Genomic DNA, 19,475 nt, shown 5'->3' with positions numbered 1-19,475 from the left:
AAATGATATCTATTTTCTTTAAAATGGAACAAACATATATTTTTTTTAAAGATATATATTAACTTTTTTATCAATTTATATATTTTTTAAGCTTTGATCAATAAAGAAAATAAACAATGATGCCTAAGAAAGTACCACTAACTACAAAGGGAAATATCACAGAGAGTCATATTTGCACCCAATTTTGGAGGGCATTTTTCTCCCTATTAATTTCTGGTATGGAAAGAGCAAAAGGTAAATGTAGAGGAACTTGTATATAGTGACATTGTCGCTGTCCTTAAAATAGCGATTCTGAAAGCAGCTCCCTTGCGTAAAGCCTGGAAGTTTGTTGCTGTCCGGTGCTGAAAGCTTTGAGGCAGGTGGCGCTGTCCAAAAGCAAGAAGTGCTGAAAGCTGTGTGTCGTGTTGAAGAGTATGGAAAAGCGCACTCTCTGTGGGTGGCTACAAAGCTTATTTGCTCAGAGCTGTCAACAGTCTCCTTAGCACCTAAGAGGGCATTTCTTGCATTTCGTCTGGTGAATAAAAAATAAAAAAACTATTTACACAAGTGTCAGACTAACATCTGTGGCCATTGTCTTACGCCGCAAGCACTGTGTTAAGACAAGTTAAAGATATCAGTTTTCAGTTACATGATCCTTTTTGATACATAGATAACTCTTATTAGCATTCTTTCGGGTTGGTTTTGGATTGTGTAATAACAATTTCAATGGGAAAACTACACTCCGTCCTTTGTGATGTTTTTATGACTAGGTTCATTTACTAGCTGTTCACTCTTGCTGCTTTGCATGTTAGAGCACGCCCTGTGTGAACACCTTTTGGATTGGAGCATTAAGACAGTAGGGAAAAAAAAAAATAATAATATCAGTAACTATCATACATTTCTTAGCTTTCATAGCTGTACAGTGTACACATGGTTAAGACTACACACAGTGTTGTGCTCCAATATAGCCATCTGCAGATATGTATTTTTTTCTCTCTCTATTTATTTATTTTTATTAGGATTTATGGCTTGAACCAGCTGCTTGGTAAACGTGTACACTAAGCAGACAATCATACAGCTAATTTTTGACAGCAGGATAAATCCGCTAGATAATCCAAATCTGCAGCAAGAGAGAGACAGAGAAAGAGAGAGAGAGTCTATAGGGGAGATTAAAAAGAGAAGATTGTAAATACAGAATCCCACATCGCTGATCATGTGACCTTAATTCCACTCTGTAATTTCTTCCCGTGGAGTGTGAGAGAGACGACCAATCACAAGGCGCAGTTAGTGAGGTCGTGAGGAGAGGGAGAAAAAAAACAAACATCCCGCTAACAGCAAGTAAAGCGTTGACTAGCTCAAATACCGTCCAAAAAAATGGGGGAAACAGTCATACAGACTAACACTTGTCACCACACTGCATATGCACACTAACAAGCAACCTCTCACATGCCATTTACACCTAGTTTAGTTTCAGTTAGGTCTTCCACACAAAAGCATGTGGGTCTTCTCTCTGCATGACTTTGACTTTGTAACAGCATATTTTACGAGGGACTGGCACATTCAGGTCAACCCCTAATCTCAATACTGTCCTCCTCCATGTCTATAGTTTTTTTTTTTTTTCACCTTCTGTCAAATAAAGCTCATATAAATTACACAGCTGTTTGGAAAACAAAAACAGACATATCAATAGAGCTTTTGCCAGCTTCACTCATTAACTATTGATGCTGTGTGAGATCTGGCGCCACAGCTAGATACACACACACACACACACACACACACACACACACACACACACGGATTGTTTATTTCTGCACTTATTGACAATGGACTCAATTCAAACCAGTCTCCATGGTACTAAACCAAACAAGAGGGGTGGCAGTTTAAGTTCAAGTCGAGGTGGACAAGCCACCAGCCATACAGAAACAAATGTCCGTAACATCTTCTGTACCACCTTAAAGGTACAAATTAACATTCAAAAGCAATGTGAAATAAACTGATGTAAAACAGCCTTCTGGGGAAAAAGAAAGGGAACTAGAGTGCAGTTTGCTTTGATTAAGAAAAGATCCATTTTAAAAGAAGAGGTGGATGGCATGCAGTGGCTTTTGAGGATCATGCCAGGCAGGATAACCAAATGGAGAGAAGTTGTTTGAAGCTCCGCAATAAGCCATTCTTCCCCTCTTTCATGTTTCGAAATGAGGGAACAACTGTGCATGTTAACCGCAATCCAGCAGCCCCTTTGTTCCATTCTTAGATCAAGAGCTAATGGAGGAACGGGGCTTTAACTTGAACAGAGTGGCTGAAAATGGTGAAACCGGAAGAGATCTGTCAATTAGGTGTAGTTTGACATCACTGAGAGAGTGAAGGGCGGGGGGAAAATGATTGTACGGGAGGTGATAGCGCCTTGAGGTTTGATCACTCCATACAGCCAGGGCTGCAAACTCTACTGGGAAAAATAGGATATGAGATGAAAGCTATGTGTGGGCATGTGGGGGAAGGGGTGTGTAGGATACAATCACAAAGCCCATACACATAATTTCACCACTGTAGTGACAGACAATCCCTGTTTCTCTGCCTGCCCATGTCTACTGTTTAGAGAGAGCAATCCGTCCTCTTAAATGCGCTTTGTAAACAACAGTCGTGCCTGAAAAGACCCTCTTGCTGCCATCAAACTGACAGTTTTCAAAGAAAACAGGTGAGAGAGATGTTTGGAGATGACCTCCTCGCCACCGGTGTAGAATTAGTAAGAGCGGCAGTAGACGGCAGGAAGCTACTGAAGTTATTCCTCCTGGAATCAGTCGTCACGATGCACTGGAGGTAGGAAGCAGTGTCTCACACTCTACTGAGTGCTATTGAGAACTGTTTTCACTCGATAATGAAATACAAATGCTTTCACATGGCTGAGCATATAACCACAACACATATGCATGCACATAGGCACATAGTGTAGTTTTCTCATCATATAAGCGGAGTCAGATCTTGTTATCTAATCCATTCCAAGACTTTAAAACCCAAAGCATCATATCCTTTGAACTAGAATCTCCTGAAGCAGTTCAGTACACTTAGCTACAGATGTTATACTGTAAGTAACTAACACAAACACTGCTCTCAGTACAGTCAAGTGTCCCTACCTGGCGGTCAGTAGTCACTCCTGGGTTTTTGTTCAGAGCTGGATGGCAGGTAGAGCAGGAGCTAGAGGTTGAAATTGAATTGAGTGAAAACACCTCCGTTTGTCCTGCAGAAATACGGATGCCCTGTGTACACGCGCTCTCTCTCTCTCTCTCTCTCTCTCTCTCCCTCTCTTACACACGGCTCTGACACGCTCACTGAATCTCTCTCTCTCTCTCTCTCAGCCTTCCTACTCGTCTTCCCGCCCACCTACCCCCAACACCCTCCCTTTTCCTATCTCTTTCTTTCACACACACTGTCATTCTCTCTCATCACACATGCGCACACTCTCTCTCTCTCTTTCTCTCTCTCTCCAGGCACTCTCTCATTCGCTGTGACACAAGCTCTCACTTGTACATACATTATGTTTCTTTACTCAACAAACATGCTCTTCCTCTGCTTTTGTCTTCCACAAACATGGATGAGCATATCTTTGACGTGACTAAGGTTATATTTGGAAGGGAATACCAGCTTGTTATTAACTGAATACAGTGCAGTATACACTGCATATCTCAAACATGCATCACAGGTCTGTTTTGATGGGGTCATTGACAGTCACATGATTTAAATGTAAATATTATTATTAGGGCTGGGTATTGACAAAAAATTCACAATTCGATTCGATTTCGATTCACAAGCTTGCAATTCGATTCGATTCCGATTCGATTCAATATTGATTATTTTGGATATCAGGTACAATGCATGGCAAATTTCAAATCTCTTAACAAATCTCTTAACTAATGCTGTAAACTATGGGAGTCAGCGAGCCTACAATGCTTCATTAGCCTACTATAATATTGAAGGTAAAAATTTACTGATTTGTATACAAACACTTGAATTAAACTTTTATTTATTTTTATAATAATAAAGTTATATGAAATGTAAACATATAAATGGGGGCTGTCATAAAAACTTGACAGATTTATTCAAACATGCATTAAATATTGAAGAACATTAAAAATTACAATGAATATGTAATATGGTGCATATATTTAGCAAAATGCTCCTCTCTAGAGTTAATTTTTCTAGCTGACTAACAAGTTTATGGTCACTGGATATGGTTTTTCTGAGGTAAATGTGACGTTACATGACATTGTTTACAAGCCGTTTTAATCTTTCCACGGTTGAAACACTGCTTGAGCGATTCCATGTGACATGATACGGATTTCGATAAGTTGTACTCTATCTTTTAACACACTTGTGCTCATTCATGTTTATTTCGCGCTGTAACTGCTATTATTAAGGCGGAAGAGATCATTTGGGCGATCTCACGCCACAGCGCCAAAACGGTATTTATGTTTTAGAATTTCGTAAGAAAATAGACGTAATTTGAAATCTGAGACTTTGTTTCATATCAATAGTAACAACGCACAAAGATTACTGCGATTTATTGGATGGGATGCGCGCTACAATGTTCCATTCATTCATCAACTGAAAACAGGATGACTAATCGATTCTTGGGATTTAAGAATCGATATCGGTTTGTAAAAATGAGAATCGATTAAAAATCGAGAAATCGATATTTTTTACCCAGCCCTAATTATTATTATTATTGATATGCTACATTATTGACATCATTACATCGCATGTGAGTGAGATGTAGTAGTCATAATGGAAATAAATATTAATTAATTAATAAAGGCCTTCTGAAGCGAAGCGATGCGTTCGTGTAAGAAAAATATCCATATATAAAACTTTATAGACTAAAATAACTAGCAAGTCGACTTACGCCAAAAGAGTAACACTTGACGCCATGTATGACGTAGGATGTAGCAGTAGTGTAAGCTTTGACACCTCTCGCGGTTCAAACAAACAGGGCTGGGCAACCGCGTTCGTCATTACGTTGTGTGACAAGTTCAAGAAAGAAGAATGTCATATACACCTAGGATGGGGTTTAGTGCGTATCATTTGCAATTGGTGTATAAATGGCACGAGAAATAAAATTTGTGCTATAGATACGCACTTTAATGAGATCGTGTTGCCCGATCATATTCTGTAGGCTTGAGAATTATAACCTCCTGCAGCCACTCATGTCCCTCGGCATCATCATAACCTTCACATTTTTTCTGATTTGAGTTATCCATCTAGCTAAATGTGTTTAACGTGTGAATCCTTACTAAAAATGCAGTTCTATAATGAGCCGTTGGCATGAATTGTACTCGTGATGGAGCGGTAGTGGGGTGCTTTTAAAAAATCCGCTCCACACTCCATTCAAAAATCACACCGCTCCACTCCTCGCTCCACTCCCACTCCACTCCCTTTAAGGCACTCACTGCTTTTTTGATCTTCAATTTTTAGTGCAGCAGATATAAATACATACAAATTTTCGTTTAAAAACAACTGAATCTGGCAGCAGAATAATCATATTTACGTATACAATATCCCCATAAATGCAATCCGTGCACTCCGTCTAGCTGTTTTAAACAGAAGAACACATCCTGTGTGAACACCTCTTAGGGCTGCAATTCCTTCTTGCTCTTTTTACTGCTCTCTCTCTCTCTCTCTCTCTCTCTCTGTAGTGTAGATGCAGCCCACGTCCCCTTGAGGAGTCAGTCAAGGGCATTCCCAAAGAAACTGTATGCAAATGAACAGTGAGCCCGGAGCAGCTGCCTGGCCCCTCCCCTGGTCCAGATGCTCGGCCTGTGAGGGTAGTTGGGGCGGAGCGGTGGCCTAAAGGGGCTCAAAAAGCCACTATAATAAACACAGCTTGAGCTCAGCTTGCTGATAAACCAATTTGGAACAACATTCATGATAATGAGTTTTTAAACATAGACATTTTCTAAATCAGCTGATTTGTACATTTGTGGTGTTGATTTTAGGTGCTGTTTTAGGCATTGTGCTTTTTGGCATTACCAAATGGAGATGCTGGAAGAGACTGGTTTGAATTGTCGTCAAGGTCATGCCCTTCTGTGAGGAACGCTCATCGCTGGCTCAGTACGCAAACTGGGAAAAGGAAGAGTGGACTTAGTGCAGGTTGAATGGACTTCTGCTTCGCTTGCGCTACACACTTCAGAGCACTCAGGTCCGATGCATGGAATACTGGGAACACTCCCTTTGTGCCATATCAATCTCTGCCTCTCTCTCTTTGTTTCTCTCTCCCTCTTGACCTCATTCTCTTCCCCTCTCGTTTTCACACTCCTTCTAATACTGCTCTCATGCTGTGACGGTTCATTTTTCCTTTGTACATGTGTGCTTCAGGCAGCAGTATGTTCTATCTGACAGTTTACATTAGCAAAAGCCTCTCAGCAATAGAATAAGCTGTTGGCCATTAATGACATCCACTCAGTTTCTGAACGCACACAGATACTGGTCAGGTTTTGCTTTTCATGCACACTCTTACCACCCGAAATATCATCCTATAACCTGTTCCATAACCCTTTGTTTTTTCTATGTTAAACTGAAATGAGAATTGTCATTCCTTTTAAAACTATTATGTAACATATATGAAGGAAATATGATAACCAAAAAGAATGCATGTGAGACGGAACAAAATCCATTCGGAATCCATTAGGAATTGTTTGGACTGTGATAAGTGGTCGTAATATATCAGATCAGAATTTCATTTTGCTAAAACAGTGCCTAAATTTGGCTATTTAGCTACTGGTTAACATTATCCAATAGCTAGTGCCATAAATTATGTCAACAAAAAAGGAAAGTTGTTTCTGGGGAAGATATATACATATACAGTGCTGGTCAGAATTATTTGCACCCTTGGTAAATATGATCAAAGATGGCTATAAAAAATAAATCTGCATTGTTAATCCTTTTGATATTTTATATAAAAAAAGAAAAAAGCAAACATCTAACCTTTTTTGGGGGGGGGATCATATTATGAAATACATGTTTTTCTCCAAAACATTGTCAGATGAAACTAACACTTAAGATGGGTTTGGTGCACACAGGGATAAAAAAAGTACCCCGTGTGTAAAATGAAATACCCTGCTGTTTCTTTAATGCTTTGGGCCTAATTTTCTGCCAGAGGTCCAGGACATCTTCAGATACATGGCATCATGGATTCGATCAAATACCAACAGATAAAAAATCTAAACCTGACAACCTCTGCTAGAAATCGTATACCGGGCCATGTTTGGATAAAAAAATAAAATAAAATGGGTCACTGAGCACAAAAGCAAGCATCTGCAATGGCCGTGTTCCCCAGACCTGAACCCTATAGAAAATGAGTGTGCTGAACTAAAGAGAAGAAACGCCAACATGGATCTGGGAATCTGAAGGATCTGGAGAGATTCTGTATGGAGGAATGGTCTCTGATCTCTTGTCAGGTGTTCTCCAAAATCATCAGGCATTATAGGAGAAGACTGTAATCTTGGAAAAAGGAGGTTGCAAAAAGTATTTAATAAAAGGGGGCAAATAATTGTTCCCAACGTATTTTGGAGAATTTTTTTTTTTCATAATGTGATTTTCTACCCACTTTCAATTCTTTTACTTCAATTAAATTGAATAAAGTATCAAAAGGATTAACAATGCAGATTTATTTTTTACAGCCATCTTTGATCATATTTACCAAGGGGGCAAATAATTCTAACCAGCACTGTATATATAATGTTTGCATATGTGTATGCATATGTGTTTGGGGAAACCTGTTCAGAAACAGAAATTACACACTTGGGATCAGATAACGCTTTTTTGCGCTGCTCTTTGTAGATTGAGTTGGTCATAATGTAAATGAGCTGGCTTGCGCTTTTATGGGATTGCGGTCTCACGCTAATTTGCCCTGTTAAGTAAATCTGGCCCACTGATCTTTAAGGAAACAAAGATAATCCAAGAACGAGTAGTTTGAATGATTTTGTTTGAATGGATAAGGAATCTGGAATCAGTGCATGTGAAACCATCCTTCAACATCATACAATACGATGCTAATGCAGCATCCTTTTAAGATATCCATCTCAAAATATAAATGTGTATGATGTTGTGTGTGGGATGATATTGATGGAACAGGAAGTGTGTGTGCTTACACAGCTAGCCAGGCAGGAAATCAAACCTAGCGCAAACAGACTCAAAGCTTAATGATTACCCTTGTTAAGCCGTCTGCTCCAAACAGCAAACCTTTAGAGGGGGACGTGTCTCTCGCTGTCTTTTTTTATTTAAACAGATGTGTATTGGATCTCACAGTTCTCTGTAGGTAGATGGTTTATATTCAGCTCCTTGACAGAGAAAATTGAGAGTCAGCCAACTGGTGCTAGAAGAGAGGTGAGAATGACAGCGACCTGTGCGTACGCTTGCCACATAAATGTAAGCTTATTGATCCAAGGTGGAGGAGTGTGGGATTATTCTACATTTTCACTGATGTGTTTGGCCAAAGCCATCTGCCATATCTCTCCAGTTCACAGAATACTACATGCATGTGCACTCCCTGTGACGCTTGAATGTGCACGGCAAGCGCACACACCCCTCTCACAGCAATCACGGAGATCTGGCACTGAAAATGATGGATTGCTCAAGGAGTAAAACAATAGAGGAACATTATCAAATCGCACATATCAGTTGCTGGTAAGAATCAGGATGGATACTGTTGCATAATCAGTCAAGGCTGATCAGTATGCAGTTTAAATGGAGCATAATACTGCCCTCTTGGGGACGATGGCTCAAAATTAACAGAATGAATAACCTTTGAACAAGATCCCACACCCCAATCTGTGATCTCAGGTTAGATGGTTCTTGGGAGGCTAACTGACTGAGCGTCTCATCTCTTTTAAGGCATAATACCTCAATTCCCATGGGTGCATCTGTTACCATAGCAATGCCTGTATACAATAAATACCAGCCATGGCTATAATGTTCTGCAAGCATAATGGGATTTTTAAACTGGGCCAGATCGTTTTTTGTATATATTTCTTTTGTAAAGACTTAATCTGTGGTGATGGATGGATGGATGGATGAATGGATGAATGGATGAATGAATGGGTGGATGGATGGATGGATGGATGGACGGACGGATGGAACAATCAATCAATAAAATCATGGATATGGTTTCATAATAATATGATGCTTTTTTTTATTATTATTGATTGTAGCTTGTATTAGTGAAAGACCAATAGATTCAATTTCTTTTTTACTTTTGTTAAAAGTTGCTTGTTCAAAAATTTTTATGTAAAAGCAATTTTACAGGATCATGGAGAGCTACTAGGGCATCAGCTCATTTCCAAAGTTGGTTGTCAGGTCCAAGGCGGACAGATTTGAAAAAAATATCTAGAGAAGAGTACTTAATACAATAATCGCAGATGTGCTAGTTGCAGAGGAGGGTCTGCTTTAACACAGAAAAATAAATTAAGAATGGAACTCTCAGCTGCCACATTAATGAGGTAAACCAGGAACAAAGAGCTCACTTGCACCTGCTAACCACAATTGAGAGCCAACTCACTGACTTTCCTCATATTTGAAAATGTGAGAAAAAGAAAGCAAGAAAGAAAAGAAACAGATAATGTGAAAGGGAAAACAAACGCTACCTATTTCAAACAAAACATTATTGAGTCTGCACGCTCGTTGCAAACATGAACAAAATGGAAACCGAATAATCAAATAAAATTTTTGGCAAAACTTTCTATTGGTAAAAAATCTTCATAATCCAAAACTTTTTTTAGACTTTTATACATCCAGGGGTGCAAAAGCAATATGAAAAGTGAGCAGGGCATATTATAAACCTTATCAGCTCTAACGGGTGGTGGTTGTAGTAAGAACAGTCTTTAATCACAAATCTTCAGAGTCACAGATAATATATAGGCAACCACGCAAACTAAAAGGACACAGAACCATGAAATGAGGAAATGAATGAAAACGAAACACAAGGGCTGAATCTGAAATTTTCTGCTAAACCCTCAATCACTATTTCCAACGTTAAGTCCTCTAATACAGTTCACTTGAAGGAGTGAATGAAAACGAGTGAGTGAATTCAGACAGCCATTGAGCGTACATCGGCTATACGCTCGTTATTGCAGTGCAATGTGAGATTGAATGAGTTCACTCAATAACGTCCACTATGGTTTCGGACACCACTACAAATGGCTGTCCCCTCAAATAATGCCCTATTTGAGGGTATAGGGGGTGATTTCGGATTAGGTCAAGGAAAACTAAACAGAAACCTGACATCAGCTTAGCTCATGAATATTAATTAGGCAACATAAAATTCACATGCAAAGCGTTTATTTATTCACATAATGGTACTTCGAAATGCTTCAGGCATAACAAAGGAAATTTAACAAAAATTTTACATTTAAATGAAATATATATATATATATATACACACAGTATATACATTACAAATACATTAATTTAAAATGTCCTTCAGTAGTCCTAACTGATTTGCTAAATGTACTGCTTTTACACATTAAGTCCACAGACAATGCAACAAGAAAGAAGATTTTGTTTGGTCTTTCCCGGCCATTGACGAGTCATCTCGTCTTTTATGAGAAAACGCTTCCCTGCCGTTGACAAGTTTTTACGGCTTTCCGAGTTATCACTGTAGGGGACGCTAATAGACATCTCCTGAACGAGTACATTATCTCCAGATCAAAACACAGACAAAGAAGAGGCAGAAATGAGCAATCTCATACGTAAGCAGATGCATATGAAAAACAATACGATCATCAACAATTATTAACAGCATATACATCAAAATGGTCTAATGTTACCGAGTGAAATGTCAACCCAGGAAGTGGTTAGCTTAGTACTGTGCTTTGGGGTTGTTTATGGACTCAATCTACTCCATCTATGTTTTGCTCATCGTAGTGAATCTGATCCAGACATAGTCTGACAAAAACGTGCATTTCTCAGCCTTTTGCTTTTTATGAAACTTACCCACATTCAAGTGTTGATAAAAAAAGAATGCATGAAGCTAGAATAAAACTTTTCTTTTGGTATATAGCTTGTTCAGATATTCATACAACAAAATATTCTTGGGGCCATGACATTTATGGCAGTGGCTGGCAGCTTAAAAAAAAAAAAAAAAAACACTGGCGGGGAAAGAGTTAACATTGTCATTGTATGTATCTGGCTAGAGCATATAACATATAAGTTATAACGGTCAGTCAGTGCTCCCTTTCAGAGTACCATTAACACTGAAATGCCACTCATCTCCTCAACTCAAGCCCCTGAACATTACAATATCCTACAACCTTGGACAGAACCTTTCTCCTCTTTGAATGTACAACCACAACATGGCACTGTTGAAAAATAAAACAACCCTGAAAGTATGTCTCCAACTAGAGAAAGACCAAGATGAATAAAGAATGCATAGAGGCCTTGATCAAAGCATGTCTCCTGAGCAAGAGAGGACACTCAGCCCAACAAAAGGTCAAGGGTACTTAAAGCTGTGAGAACTCGATGCACCCAATGAGCATCATTAATGTGATTGCTTGCCTGTTATCAACTTGCATACAGTATACACTCTTGGAGTTGCACAATACACCCATTAGCCCACAGCTACTGAATAGAGGCCTTTGAGAGATGCACTTTTGCATTTTGTCGCAAGTGCAGAGAATAAAATTGATATTCACCCCTTCATTAGTTTTCTAAAACCTTTTAGTGTGACATGAAATACATTTAGCCTCTGTTAACACTTGTGGTTTGGTTTTCTTGGTTCTTTTGGTCCAGACCAGAAGAGAAAATGATATATTTAGTCCTGGTTCGCTTAGGTGTTTGCACTTGTTCGCTTCACTTGGTTATTTTGGTCTGGACCAAAAAAGAAAATGTGTGCTGGGCTAAATGCGTTCGTTGTATGTGAATACATATGATGGTAGCTGAGATTTTGCAGGAGATTTTAAATGCATTTTAGGCAGAGAACCCTCTCTTAATTACATCTGATAGTTTAATTATGCTTCCCGTTTGCCAGGAGCATCAACCTGCCAGACTCCAGCGAAACAGCTTTATTTTCATCATTTCCTGACTGTCTCTTTCTGTCTTTCTTTGGATGCCTCAGCACCCTCCATGTTTTCTTCGGTGAACACAGGTGTTCATTTCAGAGTTGTTCCTGCCGAACGCTACCAAACTAGATGCAAACACACAAACATGTGCACACACCCCCTCTCTTCTCCTCCTGACACCTGTGGAGGCCATTGTTTCTGACAGGAGAGGAGGACACGCTGCAGATGTTGGGATGGTAATGAAGTGTGAGAGAGGGGACGTCCAGGACGTCCATTGTAATCATACTCCGCACTTCCAATCCTTGGCTCCTCTACTTAATTAATGCAGATATAGTCAGATGGGCAGACTGGATATGCTGTTATTTTGCCTTTGCCCATTCTGGTTTAATGCCTGTCAACAAGGCCAGTGTAAACCAGTTTGAATTTTAGTAATTTTGGTATATAAAAAGTGAGTTTTGCTGTTCAGGATTTATTCCAACACAAAGCCAATACTTGTAGATTAAAGCATAGTTCTTCAAAGATGCAAGATGTAGTAGGATTCCTTTGTCCTCCAGCATCTGATAAACACCTGTGCTCTCCACATTAGTGAGGAAGACTGAGGAAGTCGGTCCCACTGGGATCAATTTAATGGAGGCATCAGAGAGTTGGAGTGAGCTGCTGTGATTTAACGTCTACAAGAGCCGCCTCATTGGCCATTCCACTCAGGGTGAGTAATTAAGACTTTTTCAAAGCCCCAATTTGACCCAACGACCTCAGACTGAGGGGAACTCCACAATCGTACTGCAAACAAAAGCTCTCATTTAAATACAGTACACTCACATATAGTGCCATTTTAAACACTATATCGGTAATATCAAATAAGCATCCACATAAATAAATAAGAAAAAAAATGTTTAAAACGTGCATAGTTCTTCAAAATGATTTTTTTTTTAATAATTTTATGTTGTTTTCATACGTCTTTAGGGAGTTGCAGCACATTACATTGGAAGATACTCATTAACCGTAACACGCAGTTATGAGGGTTTGCAGGTTTTTGTTTTTGTTTGTTGAACCGAATGACTTGTGCCCCCCCAAAAAATATCAAAATGCATGTAAATTCAGAAATTTTGAATATAACCTTAATCATAGAAGATGTATATATAAGTCATTACAGCTATGAATTGCATTTTTTATATATTAAAAGATCTGGACATTTTAAAAAAAAAGTCACGTCATTGACCTAATTATCAAGCACAAACCGGCATAAAAAATACTCCGTCTGGACAGGTGAGTCTATGTTTATGGTCTCTACGGCAAGCTCGCCGCTGTGTATTGGGCCGAGGATCGGGTCGGCTTTGGAGAGCACTCATTAAATGCGTTTGTCAAGAGTCTGATAATTAAATTATCATGATGAGTGACGTCCATTCAAGTGTTTGTGGATGAAGGCCTCTAGAAACAATGGCTCTGAAACACACATTCAGTTGCGTCAAAACAAACACACATGCTCATATTGAAAGTCTTGGACTACGATGAAACAGGAAGATAGAGTGTTGAGGGAAGAAAGAGAGGGGCTGAGAGGGACAGAGGCAAGTGTTGAAAAATAAAACAACCCTGAAAGTATGTCTCCAACCTGGAGCAACGGAGAGAGCGAGCACGAGAGAGAAGGGAGAGAGAAAAGAGTGCATCCCACACAATAATAAATCCGAGGACATAACAGTTAGTATAACCTAGGAAGATTGGGGAAAATGTACACTAACATTTAAAGGTTTGGTGTCTGTAATATAGAGAGTCTCTTATGCTCACTAAGATACAGTAAAAAAAGTAAAACTGTGAAATATTATTACCATTTAAAATAGCTTTTCTATTTTAAAATGTAGTTTATTCCTGTAATTTATTCTTTATTCACAATTTCAATCTGGCAAAGTCATATATGATTCTAATATGTAGATTTGGTCAGCATACAACAAAAATCTTATTATCATCAATTTTGAAAGTTGTGTGCATTTTTTAAATAAATAAATAGACACAAAAATATTTTATTTAGTAACATTATAAATGTCTTTAATGTAATTTTGGATCAATTTAATGTCTCCTTGCTAAAAAAAGTACTTATTAAAAATCTTAATCGACCCCAAACTTTTGAACGGTAGCGTAATATAATAAACTTGACTATATGTGTCATAAGTTTACTTGAATTGGTATCAACTCTTTACTACATTCTCTCAAAGGGACAGGTCACCTAAAAATGAAGAATGTAATTTATGCAATTGCATGCCATATATGATTTGACTTTTTTCTGCATGGGAAAAAAAGACAAATTCTGAAACATGCACATATGCAAATATACTTTTTGAGAGTTACATAAGAGGGAAAGATTTGGAATTGGTTCAGTAAATGAAAACTGAATTTTCAATTTTGAGTGCATTTAAAAATGAACTGTTTGCACTTTTGCTTTAAGTCAACATTTAGCTGGCCACAGATGATTCTCATAAGTTTTTAAAGTGATTTTAACATGAGCAATATTCAGTAACTTCCATAAAGTGGTGTTTCCAAAACAGTGAACTAGGTGTTGGAATCTGTTCTCATTGCCATACAGTAATATATAAAAAATGCATGTCACATCCTTAATTGCCTGCCAGTCCGAAATGATGAGAGCTGCCAGGTTAAAGTCTTTTCCTATAGGCTTAAGTCATCATAGCATATATTGGTTTTCCTCTTTCTCAGAGGCCTTTGCAAAAGAAAAGGCAAAATGGTGGCTGGAAGCACACATGCGAGCGCAGCAGGTGATGCATGTGTGAGAGAACACAGTATTTTAGCACTCCCCGGGATCCAGTATTAAGTAAACTAATGACCCAACAACACAGCCGGGCCTTGGTAATATATCATGATGCCTAAACGAATTGCCCTGTCCTACAGCAATGGGACATCGATAGATTCCTTGTAAAACACAGCAGTTGTGTGCGGAAACCTTCATAATGGAAAAACGTGCTTAAACATGTAAGTGGGTCATTGTGGAAGGATCAATAACACTTGCTTTTTGCTGAAGTCCAGATGAAATCAGAATGGACTCCATTTACTTTCTTAATATACATAGCAGGTCAATACGATGGTAAGGCACGAAAAAGTTGGTTAACAGGCTAAAAGAAAATAATTCACTCTGTAACAGAGGGTGGCGCTTTTAAAACAGCAGCTATAGGCTAGCCCAGTTACTTCAGGAAACTTTTCTGACACACGCTTGTCATGGAGAAGAAATGCTGTGTAGATAAATGCATTCACTATGTTTTTTTTTTCAAATAACACCAATACCAAACACAAGAGAAACAAGAGCCGGTTCAGGATTCTCCCTCAACTATTCACTGTCACAAAAGAGAATAAAATAGCCTACACAACCCCGAAAAGAACTAGTGATAAAAGTCCTATTTGGAGGTAAGTGTTGATTGTAGCCTACCAGTTATTTCTCGTATCTGGTTATTACATTATTCTATTCAATCTGACAAATGAAAATCTGTCAAAGTTTTGCTTTGCTTTAACAAATGGTAAATGAGGGTGTCGGCAAGATATCTCCTTTTTTGTTTGTGGTAGTGGTTTATGGCACATGTAGACACTTGGTCAAACCGCCCCATCTTCTGTACGATATTAATTCTTAAAGAGTCGTATACTGTATTATGTTGGACTATGTACTGGAAACAATATTGACATACTGTACTGATACAGTTCCCTACTGCTAATCCTCATTTACTGTTCAAAAATAATATTTAATTATTCAATACAGAGTAATGCAAACGTGAATAAAAAGCTGCAGTCAACCGCCTCTGATGTGTTAGCGGCCATCAGACGCAATTGTAATAATGAGTAGCTCATCAGAAAATGGAACATAATGTGTAAAGACATTTTGAAAGACATTTTAAAATGTGCACTTGTAGTGTACTTAAAAAGGTAGATTTAAAAAAACTGTCCTTGAAGAAAATATAATATTAATGAAATAAATGGGCACTTGAGTATGCTTAGAGTATACTTTCATGACTATGTTTCTTAACACACATAACTAAAAAAAATTAAAGTGCACGTATAATTGTAATAATTAAAGTCCATTTCAAATGATTTTTATTATAATAAGTGTAAAGCATACTATAGAAGTGTGTTTCTTTTTCACAAGGGTTACAAGGCATTCAATTGAATGATGCATAACCTTGGCTTCTAACTTAATGCTATACTGCTACCAACACCAGTTTAGGTTGAGGATGCAAAAAGAAAGTATGAGATATGTGTAAGAACAACTGTGAGCTCTTATTTTTAACCTCATTGGCTGTGATAGCCAATTGAATTGTGTTGTCGTCACGGCTGTGTAGAAGACCCTGCAGGGACAAATGTGGTGGCGTGAGAGTTCCCTGCCCAGCTGAAGCATCCACCGTTCACCTTCAAGCCCACGCTCTGCCACTTTGGATATGTCATGACCAATAACGATGAAAAATTGGACTGTTCGCGCCAATCCTGCTCTGAGAACACTCTCTGAGTCCTTCCGCACTTGCGCTCAAAACAAAATGGCATTTTAACAAGGTCTGAATCAAACACAATGCCTCCCCAAATGGCTACTCAGCTTCCATTACCAGGCCTGATGCTAACAAAAGATGCTAAGCTTGCATGATTATATTGTTACTAATCACAACCAGAGCCTTTAACCTGCAGGTTTACACAAGTATAACAGCGTTAACTAATGCTTTGCACAGTTAAAATCCACAATAATCAATATACAGTATGTGTGTGTTTGCAGTTCTATTAACGTTCTTCTTTGAACATGTGCATGGTCTGACCTCACATAGTGTATACAGTCTCACAGTGTCCTTGCAGAATGTGTGGGCTTTTCTACCTACTCAGTTCGAAACTTTGAAGGACAACACATTGTTTACTAAAATGCAATAAAAAGAACAGAGAACCACATACATGTTGACATTAAACAGCTTTAAAAAATGCTGAAATCCTTTCTTTATCCTTTATCAATACAAAGAGTTTAAACTTTTAAACTTTTTCTGCTGCTGAAGGGTAAAATCCAGCTTAATGTTGACGTCCCCCTCCGCCTGAGGTCTTTTAATATTTTCTTGGCGGCTTGACTATCCATATTTCAATAAGCTGTGTTTGTGTCTTCTCTATCCAGAGAGCGAAATCAATATTGCATTAGTCAAACTCTTTAACCCATGAAGGGGAAACAGATAGCTAAGTCACACAATCCTTTTTTTACTCCAGCACCTCCCACATGAGAGCAAATAGTCTGCTTTGAAATTGGGTTGCAGCCTTTGCATTTGACATATTGAATGAGAATGACAGATTGTCAGAGGTAGAGCACACTGTTTTTGTTTTATTTGGAGCATGTATTGATTTCCTCAGTGACTCGAAATGAGGTATTTGAACCAGGTGGAGGTCTTAGTGTGTGCCCTGCTAAAAAGACCATTCATCAGACTATGTATAGGGGACGCTGCAGTTCTGCTGGTCAAGAGCATGGCTATGTGTCCTAAGTAGTCAGGTCAGGTTTCAATGACTTCCATGATATTCATGACTAAAGTCATAATAGCTTATTATGTTTTATTATTGTAGTGGGTAGGGTAATTGAGATGGGAAGTGTACCTTTAAGGCCTGCTCATTGGCACTGATTATTTGGATCAGGTGGCATAAGTGACGCGTCCTTTTAAATGTGTCGTGAGACATGGACAGGAAAACATTAATGCGGTGTGAGTTGAAGAGTGAGCCTCTTGGTGTATTGGCTGTGTAAACGGGAGAACATGAGTCTTTTTGGAAGGTCATGCCTATTTGTCGTTAATACTAAACTCATTGAGAAGCGCCTAACACGGCTTAGAGCCCTGCACAGGCCTCAAATCTAGGCCCGAGCCCGGCCCTGGCCCGAGACGCTCAGGCCCTAGCCCGACCCGTGTCCGACAGCTCATCAGAATTATCAGCCCAAGTCCGACCCGAGCCGTTTTTTTTTTTTTTTTTTCACAGCGGCAGACTGCCATTAAAATATGTCTGTTTTGTTAGTTATGTTTCTTTTCTTTTCATTTCTTTATTAAGCTAATTTAGACAAATGTTTGGAGCATTTAAAAAAAAAAAAGACGGCCAAGCAAGCCGAGCCAACAGCGAGTAAAACATGTTTGATCAATTTAGCCTCTCAAATCAACGCTAATACTTTACTTGGCTACAATAAAATCCATAGATGTAAAACACTTCAAGCATATCACAGACAGTTAGTTTAATGTTTATTTATTAAACCACAGTGAGTCATTTTTTTTTTTAAATACTGAGGCAGGCTCAGGCTGCTCGCAACAGCGCTCGCAAACGAAATGAGCAATAGTCAATCTAAACAAATCAAATCAAATAAATCAAAAACAAACTTGCAGGTTATCTTACCTCAAAAATGCACCACAGAACATGGCCATTCTTTTTTCCAGTAGTTTCCAACAGTTAAACGAAAATAAAGTCCAATCGAACGAAAAACATCAGTAGTTTCCAACAGTTAAACGAAAATAAAGTCCAATCAAACGAAAAGTTAGAATAGTCTCTTACAGAGCATCGTGGAGAAAAAGAATAGCATCCACAGTGGAAGATTTTAACCCAGTCCTCTCTTCTATCACTCGCGATTTTTCTCTTAATATTCTCCATTATTTGCTAAATATCATGCTAAATCCACTTTTTTAGCCCTTAAATGCATTTTGTTGTATATTTGGAGTGTTTAGAAGTACAGAAAAGTTGAAATTAGTCTCTTCAGGTGCTTCGTTGATATCTTTATATTCTGTTTTGGTCATATTTTGCAACCTGTTCTGATTTTTCTATTCTCTATTACGTTTTTTTTGAACAATAACGTCACAGTATTTGCAGCGGAACTGCCAAATAAGGACATCGACTCCCGGCCCAACACTTCGAGCAATCTGCCATTTTTATTTCTCGATTTCTGCGATTTTTGTAGTCCAACCTCATGGATGCAGAAGTTACTAGAGGGTAAGTCAAAATGTTCGGTTGTTGGATGTAGTAACCCACACGCTTCATTACACCGTCTCCCAGCATCAGAACCTCTTCGAAGTGCCTGGTTGAGTTTTATTTTTCACGGAAATGTACCACATCTGTGGGTAAAGTCATTTTTGTGTGCGCGAAGCACTTCAAGGATAACTACTTCAGCAACCTCCGCCAGTATAAAGAAGGATTTGCTGATAGACTTCGTCTGATTGAGGGGTCAATTCCTTCTATCTTTGGAGACGACGAACAGAGCACTTCGGTAAGCTGTAAATAACGTTAAAAAAAGTAAAGTACTTTACTTTCTTAAAACACACGGTGGTCATGGTTTAGCAGTACCTTAGTTTTTTTTAGTGTTTTTTTTTAAGTACACGTCTGTAGCAGTATTACTGTTGTTGAGTGTCATGACTAGGGATGGGAATTGAAAACCGGTTCCACTCGAGAACCGGTTCTAAGTTTTATGAACAATCGATATTGTAT

At 38.6% G+C, this 19,475-nt stretch overlaps 1 protein-coding gene across 7 annotated transcripts in view; it reads right to left on the bottom strand.

Moving 5' to 3' along the window:
• The window catches only part of syt1a (synaptotagmin Ia), a 218,285-nt gene that overhangs the window by 71,729 nt on the left and 127,081 nt on the right, over positions 1 to 19,475 (bottom strand). For 2 of the 7 annotated variants that reach the window (XM_084406911.1, XM_084406914.1), the window contains exon 1: positions 3,108 to 3,395. The exons of the other annotated variants lie outside the window; for them this stretch is intronic. The gene's annotated coding sequence lies outside the window, so the exon portion shown is untranslated. Of the gene's footprint in view, positions 1 to 3,107; positions 3,396 to 19,475 lie in introns of those variants that run through there. 7 annotated transcript variants of the gene reach the window in all.

The sequence above is a fragment of the Rutilus rutilus genome, assembly GCF_951802725.1.
Source record: "Rutilus rutilus genome assembly, chromosome: 4".
In the NCBI taxonomy this organism is placed as follows: domain Eukaryota; kingdom Metazoa; phylum Chordata; class Actinopteri; order Cypriniformes; family Leuciscidae; genus Rutilus; species Rutilus rutilus.
The sequence above is the reverse complement of the archived record's forward strand: the minus strand, read 5'-3'. Positions and strand labels throughout refer to the sequence as shown.